This window comes from Salmo trutta, chromosome 2, assembly GCF_901001165.1.
Source record: "Salmo trutta chromosome 2, fSalTru1.1, whole genome shotgun sequence".
Lineage (NCBI taxonomy): Eukaryota > Metazoa > Chordata > Actinopteri > Salmoniformes > Salmonidae > Salmo > Salmo trutta.
Window position 1 is genome coordinate 62,137,539 of NC_042958.1, and position 16,765 is coordinate 62,154,303.

Sequence of the window (16,765 nt, forward strand, 5' to 3'; positions counted from 1 at the left end):
CCCTGCGGCCGCCCCATCAGTCTCCAGCTCCTGTTACTCGCAGAAGGCACGGCCCTCTGGGATAGGGCTGAGATCAGACAGTCCTCCAAGAGGTGAAGAAGGGAGTAGGGAATGCAGGAGGTATTACTTGGAGGTATATTTGGGCCTCTCTCCTCTCCTATCCTCTTGTTTATCTTCTCCTTTCCTCCCTTGCTCTCCCCCTTCTTTTCAACTCGCTTCCCCTGTGATTCCCACTCCAAGAGAAGTTGGACTTGTGGTGTTCCAAAAAGGAGTTACCTGGAACTCCTTCTCTTCAAGGGTATAGGAACCCCACTCCCCTCTGTTGCTGCTTTCCCAAGGGCTGGTAGACTGGCTAGACTTGGACTCGTGCTCAGTCCTTCTCCACCTCCATAGGGGTGACAAATGACGTGCTGAAACCTCGCTCAGCCATACAGGAAGTACTTGCCTGACATGACATCTCAGACACGCGCCAGTGGGCCCTGGTTGGCCTCTCTGGCTACCGGCGGGCCAGCCGGCCAATCCCCTGACTGGAAACAGAGCCAAAGGCTGGGCTGAAGGCGTGGGCCCAGGGAGCACTGCTCTCACTCTCACAGGGAGACTGCCGGTCCATCAAAAACATCCCCATAAAGTACAGTACTCCAAATATACTGAACAGAAATATAAACTCAACATTTAAAGTGTTGGTCCCATTTTTCATGAGCTGAAATAAAAGATCCCAGAAATGTTCCATAAGCACAAAAAGCTTATTTCTCTCAAATGTTTTGCATAAATTTGTTTACATCTTTGTTAGTGAGAATTTCTCCTTTGCCAAGATAATCCATCCAACTGACAGGTGTGGCATATCAAGAAGCTGATTAAACAGCATAATCATTACACAGGTGCACCTTGTGCTGGGGACAATATACGACCACTCTAAAATGTGCAGTTTTGTCACACAACACAATGCCACAGATGGCTCAAGTTTTGAGGGAGGGTGCAATTGGCATGCTAACTGCAGGAATGTCCACCAGAGCTTTTGCCAGATAATTTAATGTTAATTTCTCTACCATAAGCTGCCTCCAACGTCGTTTTAGAGACTCACAACCGCAGACCAAGTGTAACCATAGCAGCCCAGGACCTCCACATCCGGCTTCTTCACCTGCGGGATCGTCCAGGCCCACCCACCCAGTAGGTGGGCCTACTGTATGCCCTCCCAGGCCCAACTATGGCTGTGCCCCTGCCCAGTCATGTGAAATCTAAAGATTAGGATCCAAGGAATTTATTTCAATTGACTTCCTTCTATGAAGTGTAACTCAGTTAAATCTTTGAAATTGCTGCATGTTACGTTTATATTTTTGTTCAGTGTATTGATTGATATTTATTTTTTTTCCAGAAACTGTTTTAGACATTCACCAGAAGCAACCCTTATTAATAGAAATGGTTATATATGCTTAGTATATGGCTTATTAACTGTTAAGTACTAGTGAATAAGCATTGAATAACAGGTTATCCTATATTCATCACTAATATCATTACAGACTCCAGCCATTTCAATTCTACATCATCTCTCAGGTCTGACATGGCTTCTTGAGGCCGGACCTTTGGGATACTTAATCGCAGCCCATGATTGGTCGAGGGCTAAAACCCCAATAGCCCCCAATAGCTCCCGGAGTCCAAACCGCTGCCCTCGACAGCGATGTGTTGACAAGACCCCCATCAGGGCCGTTCACCTGGCTTACTTTGGCAAACGCTCCCGCAACATGATTAAAAATAGGGCTGTTACTCTTTTCCCCTCAATTTAATAATGTTAAGAATAGGGGAGTCATTATGATTTGGGGAGCTCAACCCTGTGTGGGGGTTGGTTAAATGGAGAGTTATGGAGGTGCTAGAAAAACATGGGATTTTTTTATTTTCCTTTCCGTTAATGATGTCATGTTGGTTGGGAGGATGTATGTGCGTTCGAACATTTCCCAGGTTTACCTTGGCTGTTTGATTCTGTTCAGAGATGTAACCCAGGGTCGTATTCAGTAGGCACGAAAAAGAAGAAAGCAGTCCAAAAGCGAGTGAGACTGGGAGGTACTATCTGAACCTGTCCAATAATAAAAGTTTGTTTTAGTTTTCCATTGCAACGCATTTTGAAACAGTGAGACATTATGAACACGACCCAGGAAATGTTTGTTTTGTTTTCACTGACAACCTGACACTAACACTTGACGACTTCATTGACAGGTAGAACCTTCGCTTGATTCTTCTTAAAATGTATCTTGGGTAATCTTGGGCAGTAAAGCATTTAAAGAGACACCGAACATTGGCGTGTGTGTTTTTCTGTTGCTCATTAGAAAAACAAGATTTCAGTCTGGAGGTGTGTTTCCTGACCAATTCCACATTTGGTTACTGTTTGTCCCCCACAAGACACTGTAGACGCCTATTTCACTTCCTCAAAATCCCCAGAATGAATCTGAGAAATCTGTAATAAATGTTGACGTTTTGGCCGAGGATGTTTTAGTTGTGCAATTTTACATCTAACTAAGGTGTTTGGTGCAGTATTTCTCAAGTATTTTTTTTTTAAAGTGTTGTCTTATGTCAACAGTCGGAGCTGCTGTCCACTGTCTCTGCTATTGGATAGAGAGCAATCACCGCAGTTGTTCACCCCATGTTAGTGGGCAAATGGACATTGTCAAATCAAAACCCAACCTTCATTTACCTGGTGTGATGCACAGATGTTCCAATCTCCGTTTTAGATGAGACAAAATTATTCTATTTACACTTTGCAGTCAATTTTGACACTAGAATAAATGTTTCTGACTCATATCGATGTCACATAGACAGTTTTCAAAGGGATTCATTGCTTTTTAAAGGCAGTCCCCCTTTAAGTGAGAAACAGTGAATACACTCTTACACCATGTTGGAAGACCACCTTAGTGTTCCATGTTGGAAGACCACCTTAGTGTTCCATGTTGGAAGACCACCTTAGTGTTCCATGTTGGAAGACCACCTTAGTTTTCCATGTTGGAAGACCACCTTAGTGTTCCATGTTGGAAGACCACCTTGGTGTTCCATGTTGGAAGACCACCTTAGTGTTCCATGTTGGAAGACCACCTTAGTGTTCCATGTTGGAAGACCACCTTGGTGTTCCATGTTGGAAGACCACCTTACTGTTCGCCAGGTTAGAAGGTGGGCTGGAGGAGAGAGGGGTCTCCTGGGAAAAACCCACGTTAAGTGGGTGACTGCATAGTGAGGCCAGACACTCTGGTGTGGGAGAGGGTTGCTGCTTCTTAGAGGGGGGAACGGTGCTAGGCGGATTCATGCCAAATCTCCCCCTGCTCACACACACACACACACACACACACACACACACACACACACACACACACACACACACACACACACACACACACACACACACACACACACACACACACACCGCTTGGGGGCCATAAAGGGGGGGTTAACCGATCACGCTTTCATAACCTGCCAAACCAGCTTCATTGGGCTTAAATGGGACCTCATTACCACTCGGCTTCAAAGCCAAACAATGGTCTTTTTCAGCATGGTGCCTGTGTGTGTTTCACTTATACCTTCACTCTTTTTCATTCTATTTTTCAGTCTCCCACTTTCTCTTCCCCTTTTCCTCTACCCCCTCGCTCTCTCGCCTTTTTTCTTCTCCCTATCTTCCTTCTCTTTAGTCTCCCTCTCAGTGTCCTTGGGGTGTGTGTGTGTCCAAGTGTGCGTGCGTCCTTGCACTCGTGTATTTGTGTGCGTTAGCAGCATACGTGCATGTATGTATTAAAGTGTATTTGTGGGTCACGTAATATTATAGACCCCTGGAAACCGCAAAAATGTGGTGAGAAGTCCGCACAGACCCAAGTCATAAATATGCAGTGTCTCCTCCCTCCCTATCACTCTCTCTTTCTCTCTCATGATCCACGTCTCTTCCTTTGTTCCCTGAGTAATAGCAGCTGCTGTCCACTCAAGACACCCTTGTTCTCTCTGCAACTGACACGATGCATGACGATGACCACACCTCTGTTCACACATCTGTCCTCCTTCAATTTTCCATCTTTCCATTTCAGAAACCTTGAAAAACGTTCTATGCCATTTTTTCTCTCAGAGGCATCCCTTCAAAAACCCTGTCATTCCGCCCAGCGAACCAACGCAATCCTCACGGGCCTGCGAGCCATGCTAATAATGGCATCGCTCTTTGACAGTTTTCCCTACACAACCGAACAATGTCTGTCGCATTAAAGTGAATCTGGGTACATAACTCGAGTCTGTGTTCCTTTGTTGGGCCTCTTTTAATAGAGAAACAAATGTTATTGAGCTATTGAGTGAGTGAAAGTGAGGAGAAATGTGAGTAATTTAAAACCGGTGTGGTCCTATGAGGGTTTTGATAAGCGCATTGTATACCAGAGGCTAGCTCTGTCCTAATCCTGTCCTCAGCTTTGTGTTTGATTGGGTACTGTTGAAAATGGGGATGAGTCTGCCTCTTCAAAGCCTGTAACATTAGAGGTGTGTGTGTGTGTGTGTGTGTGTGTGTGTGTGTGTGTGTGTGTGTGTGTGTGTGTGTGTGTGTGTGTGTGTGTGTGTGTGTGTGTGTGTGTGTGTGTGTGTGTGTGTGTGTGCACTTGCATGCCTGTGGTTTTTCAGAATGGTTGACTTGTGCTGGTCATATTTCTATTACTTGACCTATTACAGCCTATCCAGAACTGTGATCCACAAATTGCTCTAGTTAGAGAATTCTCAACTTGGTTTGTTAGAAAGTCTGCAATTACTGGTCTTCCATGTTTGGTACGTGAGGGCACACTTCTACCTCTCCTGATATTAATCCCTCTAACACTTTTGGGTGTTTGCTTTGGCAGAGAGCGGTCATCCAGGGTTGAGAGCTTAAGCGGCCATCTTGTTTTGGGTAAAGATTTGGGTCCGGATCAGAGAGTGGACCTGGCTTCGTTTCTACCAGCCTCTGGATAGAGAGAGGCACAAACAAAGCCAAACAGACTGCACTCACTCACACTCTCTAAAAACATAAGGTGGTTTGGACCAGAAGAGAGAAGGAGAGAGGAAAAGAGAAATAATCGATCTGTGACTTTTTCCGCTGTGAAGCTGACCGTCAGATCAGGTGCCAAGGGTTAAAAGTGACTTGGAACTTCAAAAAATAAAATACGGAGGAAACCCAAAAAGAAAGGATGGAAAAACCGTCACGTAACAGCTTTAGATAATATGTTAGCTTCAACTCCGGAATCCATGTTTTATTCAAATACTTGAAATATCATGAAAGACAAAATGGTGGACTACAAGAATAAATAATACCATTTGGAGGAGGTTTATTTTGTGTTGGATGGATTGGAAGTGTTGCTAGTTGGCCTACACTGGGAGCCAGGACGTTTAGATACATATGTGTAATTTAACAGTGAATAACTAGACGTGGTCATCTCACAGACATTTCTAACTAAATCTGACTCACTTTAGAAGTGATAGTAGGAGCGAACACTTTATTCTCCAGGACATCTTCTATCTGGCGAACATCTTGGCAACATCTAGAGTGATGTTCAAGTGCATGCGTGTTTCTCTGCTCTCAAGGATAGCATGGTGTTCCGTAAAGAAGAGCCAGAGATGAATTGTGTTGACAATACCTCTTTTGCATGATGACTGCACGGGAAAGGAATCCAACTCTAAAGTGGTGCCTCATCTCATCTTAGATCAGAACCATGCAGTTGAGTTAGGCTAAAAACATTTCTGTCCAATTCCCAAAATTGTGCCGAACATCTCCTTCAGTGCTCAAATGCACTATATCTCTGTCATCTAAAGTTTCTAATCAATTCGTCCTGTTTGACTTGACTCTTTGACTCTTTCAGTTCCAAGTCAAACAAAATCACTCTAAGCAACTCACTTTCCATCTCTCTCTCTCTCTCTCTCTCTCTCTCTCTCTCTCTCTCTCTCTCTGTCTCTGTCTGTCTGTCTGTCTGTCTCTTTCTCTCTTTCCATCTCTCTCTGTCTGTCTGGCTGTCTTTCTCTCTCTCTTTCCCTCTCTCTCTCTCTGTTTCTGTCTTCTTTCTCTCTCTCTCTTTCCCCCTCTCTCTCTCTCTCTCTCTCGCTCTCTCTCGCTCTCTCTCGCTCTCTCTCGAACTCTCTCTCTCTCTCTCTCTCTCTCTCTCTTAAACTATTCACCCCCTACTTACAATAAATACATTGACCTAAGTGCTTCCCCTTGTTTTTATCCCTCCTTGACTGTTCTATGTTATTGTAAAGAACATCAAATTGCTTGCTTAGCGAGTACCACTTTCTCCTGATTCAGTTCATATCGAGGCTCAATCCCAGGAACACTTCACGCTAAGGAGTGAGTGTCCCAGATTTCCATCTGCTACATTCACCCCACTCCAGATCTGGGTCAGGGCACCATTGATAAGGACATCACACCACTTCCTCCTAATTCAGCTCAAACAGAGGTTCAAACCCATGACCTCTGCCTCACAAACACACATGATCGCAACTGCGGAAGCATCTTACCCAATCGCGCCCCCGAAAAGCTAGCTATTCGGCAGCGCAAGTGTAGACACTTCAGGCTGAGGAGTGAGTTTCACAGATCTCCATCTGCTACACTATGCTATGCTATGCTATGCTATGCTATGCTATGCTATGCTATGCTATGCTATGCTTTGCTATGCTGGTCCATGCATCAGGCCCATCTGTTGGCGTTTACCGGCAGCTCTCCCGCCCCCGAACTGATCTCCGGTCCACATTAACCAGGCTAATTTGTCTGCCAAAGCCCACTCTGATTGCTACCATGTGATGTCCTGTGAAAGGTGAGGGATGCCTACATATCTGTAGAGTGAAAGAGAGCTAGAAAGAAAGGTGGAGAGAATAAGAAAAAAGACAGATGACATGAAAGAAAAAGGAGAAAGAGATAGAGAGACAGAGACTCATAAAAAGAGTAGAACATGACCTGTGCCGTTTCAGGTTCCTTGTTAAGGGACTGAGCTTAATCTCCCAGATATAGCTGAGACAGAGAGATGAGAGCAGACTGATATCTCATCTGGCGCTCCTCTGAGACCATCTCAGTCACGTGTCTGTCTGTCTGGGAGTCTAGAAGCAGGCTGGGATCATGGACGACCACACAGATGGGAACAATACGCTATCTCTGACTTCAGGCCTCTGAGATACCCAAATCCCCAGATTCCCAGTCCCTCTATCCTTTAACGAGCCAAAGACCAGGAGACTCTCCCATACAGTGTGCACCACAGGGGAGGATCCGGATGATGAGTTTGTCCATGCGACATGCGGGCGAGACGGAGGAATGGGGGGCGCTCATATGGACGGAGGCCCGCATGGATAAAGAAGCTCACGGGGGTAGTTCCTTCTTCGTGGAGGAATCCTATGGTGTGTGCTGCACTCTCTACTCAGTAAAGCCTCTCGTCCTGTGAAACACTGTACAGACTCGCCCCGAAAAACCAGGAAGATGCGTAAGATACCCTTAGGCACAGACCTAGGATCAGCTTACCCTCTCTAAATCCTAACCTAAACCATTAAGGTTAGAAAATGGCTAAACTGTCCTGAGATCAGTGGCTAAGGGCAACGTCCTCTCTCGTCCCTTCACCACCATAGGAAGACCACTGCATTCAGTCAGAGCTCCACGCCAAGCAGTAAGTCTCTTCTCAGCTAACCCACACCAACCCAAACCGCTTGGGGCTGAACAGCAGACTTGGCTTGGGGCCTGTTGCTCCAGGCCTGTCAGTTTATCCAGCCCTATGCCACTATAGTATACCCAGGGTCCCATCATTACTAATGGGAGCTGCTGCCCCATTACTCTTCCACCGAGCCAAGATTGGACATGGGACTGTGGTACACAAAAATGCCGACGTAATGTTTAAAACAGCCAGTTCGCATGTCCAGGTAGTGAGAGCGTTTTTTTTTTCTTTTTTTCTTCTATGGCACGTTATGGACTTAATCGTTCCAACCCTGACTGACACTGGGAGAGTGCTGTAAGTCAACCGAAAGTGAGTCAAAACAGAAGTACTAGGGAAGAGGAAGTCAAAATCGACATCAAATATATCTCGCACTGACAGTGACAACAAACACATTCAGTCCTGGATTTATAAACGCAATAATTAATCCAAATAATCAATGGTGGAGCAGATGCAGGCCTGATGAGAGTGAGAGAGGAACATTTTTAAAGGGAATGTTTCCCAGGGGGACCAGAAGCATGCCCCCTTTCAACAGAGGAAGTCCTGGACAACTGTGGGCCCTGTGTGTGCCAGGGAAAGCAGGAGTCAGGCTCTAGGTTCAACAACATGGGCACCTGTGAAAATACAGACGGCGCACCAACGTATCAAACCAAATAAACCCACCTTGGCGCGGAGCGAGGGGGCGCACTTTGATGACAGATGCCACTCGCTGGTCGCGCCCGAGGCCAATAAACCAGGATATACAGCGCTGGCAGGATGGGAGGTGGAGAGTGCTAGCGATGCTAATGCTAGGTTTTTTTTTCACACTGTAGCGTCCGAGCATTCCGTCTCTCCACACACAGATGCTACATTTAGGCTAATGCTAGCTGTAGCTTAGCTGATTCACGTGTCACACCATTAACAAAGCTCTTCTCACACCGCTAACATGACCGTTCAGTCATTCGTCATTTAACCACAACTTAGTGTGAATGATAGCATTGATTTAAGCTAACATTGACTTCATGACATAATAGCTCATTTGTTTAAGGGTGGTTTGCAGACTGTTGTAACTTGTGTACAGTATGTAATTTCCAGCAGCTGGAGCATGGTGGACACACTGTCCGACACACTGCAGTGGAATAGTGGAAAGCCCGTTTCCTCCTCCTCCCCTTCCCTTTTCCTCTTTTCCTCCCTGTTTGGCTTGTGTCTCCCTCAGGCCAGGCCACATTAAGGGCCGCGGCTTTAGGTTCTACAACCCCTAGGCCCAGAGCACAGAGGAAGGAAGGCCTCAGGTTTAGCTTGGCACTCAAGCCTCCAACCGCCACACCAAGACATTGCCAGCTGTGCCAGCTGCGACCGCCAGCTGCTCGGAACCAGAGACCAAGCCAGACTGGCAGCCTGAACGTCCTTGGCGCGGCCCATGCCCTTTTCCCTCTCTCCCATTGAGTGGCCATAATGAGAAATTCCTGCAGGCTAAAAGGTTGATGAGTTTTGGACCGGTGCGCTGTGCCGGTAAATCGTTACTTTTGAGGACCTAAAGCGCAGGGAAAACAGGTACCTCATTGTGAAAACACGCGCGACTGGTCGAACGATCAATACCCAGAGACCTCGGCACGGCCAGCACTCGTAACCAGACTTTTAAAGCTTTTCCTCTTTTTAATGCTGAGGTTTGGGCCCAGTGCTCGGGAAGTTTGATCCTACTTTATTCCACACCAGCATATTGTTTCCATAATAACTTAATGAATCTGCGAAGGTTTCTTTTGCACGTCGGAAGCGAAGCTCGACTTAGGTAAGGAATGGGGGTTGTGGGTTTTTGTTGGGAGTTTTGTTACGGCGTACTGGGGAACGATGACACTAGCTTCCCTAATCATTGCTAATTATTCTCATTACACCAAGCGATTGGCTAGTTTAGGGTGCTTTCATTCGGCTTTGGTTCTGTTGGAGTCTGCTGGGCCTGTGAACAAGAGAGCAGTACCCCCGAGTCACTTACGACCGCAATGGATTCTTCAGCCTAAACTATTTGCTTTGATGTTACTGGCCAGATGACCCGTGGACTTCACACATTGGAGGAAAAAAAGCAGAAATGATAAAAATGCAGGCACAAAAAAAAAATCCACACAATACAACACAAATAATATTCCTATCTGAGCCATGGGACTGTCAGTAAGAAGCAATCAAGTGAATCTGTGAATGGCCGCCCCAGCCGAGCACAGCACACCTGTACCGGCTATACCAGACTCAGGGATGGGGGGGGGCTTCTCTCGCCCAGGTGGCTGAGAGAGAGGGTGTGAGGAGAAGTCTTTGTATCATCAAAGAGAGAGAAAGAGAGAGAGAAGGACAGAAAGAAAGAAAGAAAGAAAGAAAGAAAGAAAGAAAGCACCATAGATTATTCTTCAGAATAAGGAGAATTTGATGGCTTGGGAGTGTTTACATGTGCTACTTCAGAATGCCAGCAGTGTTATGGGCTGGTACCTTAAGGTTCTCCGGGACACTTGCCTTGAGGTTAGAAGGATACCTACTTCATGGTAACATACTCATACCCTGTCTCAGATGTTTATGTATCCCATTGACGCAAGAAAGTCACTTGTCACAGAGATGAGGCAGTCTTATAGGTCATCAAAATCACTCCAACCTTCACCGGCATACTATACCAACATGAAGAAACACTTAACTTTGCCATTCAACCTCTATCCAGCCGCCATTTTGCCAAAAGACCTCTACAAATGATGGTTACCTTAGGAGGTCAATCTCCCAATCACCCCCAGCCCTCCTGCCTGGCTCAGGCATTAGGAATGTGTGCCATGGTGCCGTGAAGAAGTTATGTTTATTGTTTCAGGAGAGAGGTGAAGAGAGGGGAGGTGTGTGTGTGTGTGTGTGTGTGTGTGTGTGTGTGTGTGTGTGTGTGTGTGTGTGTGTGTGTGTGTGTGTGTGTGTGTGTGTGTGTGCGTACTTGCGTGCGCATGTGTGTGTGTGTGTAATAACAACCAGGTGAGAAGAGCTCCGTAAGCCCCGTGGAATGTGACCGATTCTTAAAAACAAGAGATTAGAAAGATGGAAAAGAGAAAGAGGAGAAAGAGATTGAAATGCGTTATTGTTTACTCGCTTTTTTTAAAGGTCACAACTGTACTTCACCTCTTGAGAATGATCGCTGCACGCAAAAACAGGTCTACTGAACCGAGATCCGTGCTCAACTTCGCTCTTAGCCTATCAGATCTGTTAGAGTCCTCTGCCTCTGTGAACAGACTGTAGTTTCTCTGGCCTAGTAGTCTGTCATTTCATCTAAACTAGGACCTCTTCTACCCTCCTTATCTGTCTTGCACTGGGGTCAGGTGAGTCTGCCTAACTAAAATCAGCGAAAGGATACATTTCAGGCTTCCCCAAAGACCTATTAGTTTGTGGTGCGGACACAGGAGTATACTGTAGTATTACATTGAGGGTGGGGTAGAACAGGCCGATGGCAAGAGGAAGGTGTTGAGCTACAACAGAGCTAACGCCAGGGCTACAATAACCCCGGTGGTTAGCACCTTTCATCAGTTGCTAGGAAAACCTACAGCGTGTCGGATGGGAGGCGGAGGTACATGGGATTCAATTCAAGAATTATTTAGCGACAGCATTTGAATAGACTTCTGTTTCAACTGCTATGATTACATAGCAGCCTTGTATTTCACATTCAAAAATTGTGTTTTTATCTCAAACTCTGCTGCTTCTTGTATAGTGAATTAGCAGTTCTCAAGGAATGAACGGAATGACAATTACATGCAAGCATTTATCATTCAGAGTAGGCCCTTTGGCTACATTATTAGTAAGCAGTCATTTATCTCTTACCTTATCTACTAGCAATGAGTGTGCATTTATTGCAAATCAAGAAAAAATCCCTTTCCTCCACTCTTATTCCTGTCTTTTAATGACCCGTTATTATTTTACTACATTACATCCCGTTGCCAATAACACAAATCAGTGTGACATCTCAGGGGCCCCCAAAAAAACGTGGATTCCGACCATTTCCCCATCAACTGTTCCTGTTAGTGTATATTCTTGCCATTATGGATGTGTATTGCTAATGCCCCGAAAACAAGAGATTAGCCAAGTATAATCACATGCCTTTGTCGGCAGACTATTTTTACATTTCTTCTCGGCGTAATGCATGTGTTCTCTCATTTTTCTCATCGTCTTTAACTGCCGACACATGCTTTCAATTACGGGGCCATCTGGTTCTCCGCCGATGGACCCAAAAAGATGGAAAGTTACAAGAGCGTGCACACCCACAGTTTTATACCTGAGAGGTAACATCTCCCTGAGGAGGACAGACATTTGATGGAGCCTGGGACTCCAGAGAGATAGCGAGAGAGACTTGAAGGGAAGGAGAGAGAGACAGAGAGAGAGAGAGGTGGAGAGAAAGAGTGGGAGAGAAATAGAGAGAGAGAGAGGGATAGTGAGAGAGAGAGGGAAAGTGATTTGCTTGGAGTGATTTTGTTTGACTTGGAACGGTTAGACACCATTACAAAACTTTAGATGACAGAGACGATGAATTTCAGTACTAAAAAAGTTATATGTTCAGCACAGGAACATACTTCTCCTGTCTCATGCCAGGGAAACAGTTTCGTTAAAAAAAATTGCATCACCTCAAATGTAATATTACCATTGATTACATTATTATTGGTCTGCGATATCTTCAATTAATTGACGTTTGAGGTGGAGACCTAACAACACCATTAGAAATCCTCAGTACCTAGCTCAACAACCTTCTCACCTCACCCTTTGTACAGTCCCTTCCCAGCTAACAACAAACATTCCCACAACTTTAGAGAACGCTCCCTTAAGTCTCATTAGGTCATTGCCTAATGTCTTCATAGGAATGTTCTAGTGATGTGGAAGGACTGTTTCCCAGAGACCATTCCCTTAATGTCGAACAAACTTACCCAGAACATGGTTAACACGTTCTCAAAATATTCAATATTAATGTTCTTGACACGTTTCATTGGAACGTAGCAAGAATATTTAGGTGTCCATTTTTCTGAGGGTTAGGAATATATTCCATCGACGTCACCGACTCACACCAAACATACACAGAACATGGTTGCCATTTTCTAAACATATACAGTAAGATATTAACTTTATAGACACATTTCATGGGACGTTGCAAGAACGTTCATGTGTCCAGTTTTCTGAGGGTTAGGAGAATTTCTCCATCAACATCACGCCAAACATACACAGAACGTGGTTGCCTTGTTCTCAGAATATAAAATAGTAATGTTAACCTTTACTGCAGTGGGTTAAATCAGGGTCACACAGAGTGTTTTTCAGTAGTCTTAAACAAATCTACTTTGAAACAAAAGCATCTCACACACATGGTTATGGGCTTATAAAACAGAAGACACCTGTAAAAGAAGACACATTCCATTTTGAGTTTGCATCCCAATATTACACTTTATATACATCACAGAAAACTGAAAAATAACAAAGCTGTTTGACATAGAAACACAGGATTTTGTGATTTTTTTTGCATAAAAAAAAAGGTTTATTAATTATGAAATTATGGAAAACATTCATAACATTCCACCAATGAGAACACTGGGTCATTTGACTGCAGGAAAAGGCTACTAGGAATACGACTTTAAGATCGCGAAAACGTTTATCATACATGTCATTTCAATACTGGCTGATGTCAAAAGTTGTCTTCTCTCGAATGAACCATTGACCATATTTTTGCGATATTCCTACCTCAATAATTTTTTTTATTTAACAGAGGGTCTAACACATTTCTCCTATTTGTCTGCCTCTTCAGTCCAGGGTGCATTGCATGGTGCCATTGCAAATGTCATACTCCGCTCTGTGAGGCGCATCGATCTGCAGGTTGAACATGGTGAGATTGTAGACTCCTAAATTGATTGTGTAGTTTGTTTAAGCGATTGTACAGCTAACTAGCTACTTCACATGCTGATATTGACTTTGGTGTTATTGTGTGTAGCTACGTTTGCTAGCTAGCTACCTAGCTACAGTTGCTAGGTAGGCAGCCAGCCCATAGAGAGAGCATTGCATTGTGGGGTTTGTAGTCAACTTGAGCTGCAAGAGATTTCCACAATTTTCACATTTTGCTACCAACCTTATTATAACGACAAAATGGAACATTTGTTCACAAAAAATATTGTTCTCACATACTAGTGTTATGTAACACTGTAAATTATAGGAATGAGTGGTTTTGGGTGGATTTTTCCTTTAACGGAATGTTCTCCTAACTCTTAACAACAAAACATTGTAACATACCCTACATAACCAAAAGTATGTGGACACCTGCTTGTCGAACATCTCATTCCAAAATCACGGGAATTAATATGGAGTTGGTCCCCCCTTTGCTGCTATAACAGCCTCCAATCTTCTGGGAAGGCTTTCCACTAGATGTTGGAACATTGCTGAGGGGACTTGCTTCAGTCAGCCACAAGAGCATTAGTGAGGTCGGGCAGTGATGTTGGGTGATTAGACCTGGCTCGCAGTCGGCGTTCCAATACATCCCAAAGCTGTTTGATTGGGTTGAGGTTAGGGCAGGTCCTTCAAGTTCTTCCCCCCTGATCTCGACAAACCATTTCTGTTTGGACCTCGCTTTGTGCACAGGGGCATTGTCATGCTGAAACATGAAAGGGCCTTCCCCAAACTGTTGCCACAAAGTTGGGAGCACAGAATTGTCTAGAATGTCATTGTATGCTGTAGCGTTAAGATTTTCCTTCACTGGAACTAAGGGGCCTAGCCCGAACCATGAAAAACAGCCCAAGACCATTATTCCTCCTCCACCAAACTTTACAGTTGGCACTATGCATTGGAGCAGGTAGCGTTATCCTGGCATCCGCCAAACCCAGATTCGTCTGTTGGACTGTCAGATGGTAAAGCGTGATTTATCACTCCAGAGAACGCATTTCCACTGCTCCAGAGTCCAATGGTGGCGAGCTTTACACCACTCCAGCCGACGCTTGGCAATGCGCATGGTGATCTTAGGCTTCCTATGGCTGCTTGGCCATGGAAACCCATTTCATGAAACAACTTTGCGGCTGAGCCGTTGTTGCTTCTAGATGTTTCCACTTCACAATAACAGCACCAGTTGACCGGGGCAGCTCTAGCAAGGCAGAGATTTGGCAAACTGACTTGTTGGAAATTCTACGACGGTGCCATGTTGAAAGTCACTGAGCTCTTCAGTAAGGCAATTCTACTGCCAATGTTTGTCTATGGAGATTGCATGGCTGTGTGCTCCATTTTATACACCTGTCAGCAACAGGTGTGACTGCAATAGCCAAAACCACTCATTTGAATGGGTGTCCACATACTTTTGTATATATAGTGTACATACAATGTTTCCCTAACTAACAGAAAACTGGATGCTCAAACACCCGGTGAACATTATGGGTCACGTTACAAAAATGTTATCTCTCCCTATAATTGTTAGATGGGTTCCTTCTTGCCCACGTTTATTTGTCTGTAATATCATGTACCACAAGGGTTGCTGCTGTCTCTGTCTCAGAGCCTTTCTCCCACGATAGTGGGAGGGGGATATCAGCCCCACAGCCGCACACATACCTGTGGGCTACCCAGCACCGTGGATCACAAATACAGAGAGAGGGAGAGATAGAGACTACATTCCTTCTTCTCCTGCTGCTGTTGCCACCACCACCTGCCTGCCTTTCCTCACCCGTCGAATGCAGGAACGCGATCGCGAACACAACGCTACCACAACGCTACCACAACGTTGCACCAGCCCCCGGACAGCTGCAGCCCAGGTGGCAACTCAGAGAGGCAGTGAAAGTCACCCAGGGTCCTTCACCCACTGCTCTATACTCTATGACATTCCCAGATGGTCTACACGCATGCATGAGCTCACACAACCTCCACATTCACCCCCAGACTTCCCACTAGTAACAGATGAATATGAATCAAATTGATATCTCCATTTGGACAATCTTCTCTAAGTATATATTCAGATGAAAGTCCTGGGTAAATTGGCCACAGTAACATGATAACATTATATTCATGACTTTATTAAACAGGAAGACTGAAGATTTCTCATCCGTGTAGTAAGTCAATGACTTGTAGAGCTATGCTCTGTTTAGTACAGAGGCTATGACCACATCGAGTGAAGGAGACAGTTTAAGCTCTGTCATTTTCTTTCCAGTTGATCTTTAGATATTTCTGTCCCTTCTTGCAATGATACTGCTCTCTTTATCTCCCAGAACCTCTACCTCCCCACCTCCTCACCCCCAAGTGGAGGGAGGGGTGTGTGTGTGGGGGGGGGGGGGGTAGGGGGGGGACTCATTAAATGCATCTTCAGGCCTGTAAAGACCCTTAAGAGAGGCACACCTGAGCCGGTTCGTAAAAAAACCCGGTTGGAAAGGGCTCGTGCAGCTGCCTTTCTGTTTTCAGCCGCTTCAGTCCTTATTACAGGCTGGATTTTCTCCTTCCTCTCCTAGTTACCCTCCTGCCCCTCCACGATCACCCCCCCACCACCACCACCACCACCACTACCTCACTCCCCCTCTTCCCAAGTCCACCTCAGTTTCTCTCACTGTCTCTCTCTCTCTGTCTATGACCCCGTGTCTATGACCCTGTGTCTATGACCCTGTGTCTATGACCCTGTGTCTGTCATGTACATACATCCTACTATCCACCGCGCCACTCCGTTATGTGTCCCCCCTTCGTGACCTTTGACTTTGGTTGTCTGTAGGTCACCCGCCCCCTTCCCAATCCATACACACACCACTTTGTCTTTCTCTCTTCCAAACTCTTCATTATCTACTCCTTCCCCTTCCCCTGAATTTCCACTTGTTTCTGTCTAAATATTCCTCTCTGCCCACCTAAATGTATATACACACACACACACACACAGGTATATACACACACACACACACACAGGTATATACACACACACACACACGCACACACACACACACACACACACACACACACACACACACACACACACACACACACACACACACACAAACATGTTTGTTTTACTATTCTTGTGGGGACCAAACAATTTATTCCCATTCAAAATCCTGTTTTACCTTACCACTAACCCTAACCGTAACCACTAACCCTAACCCTAATTCTAACCCTAACCCTAAATCTAACCCTTATGCCTGTAT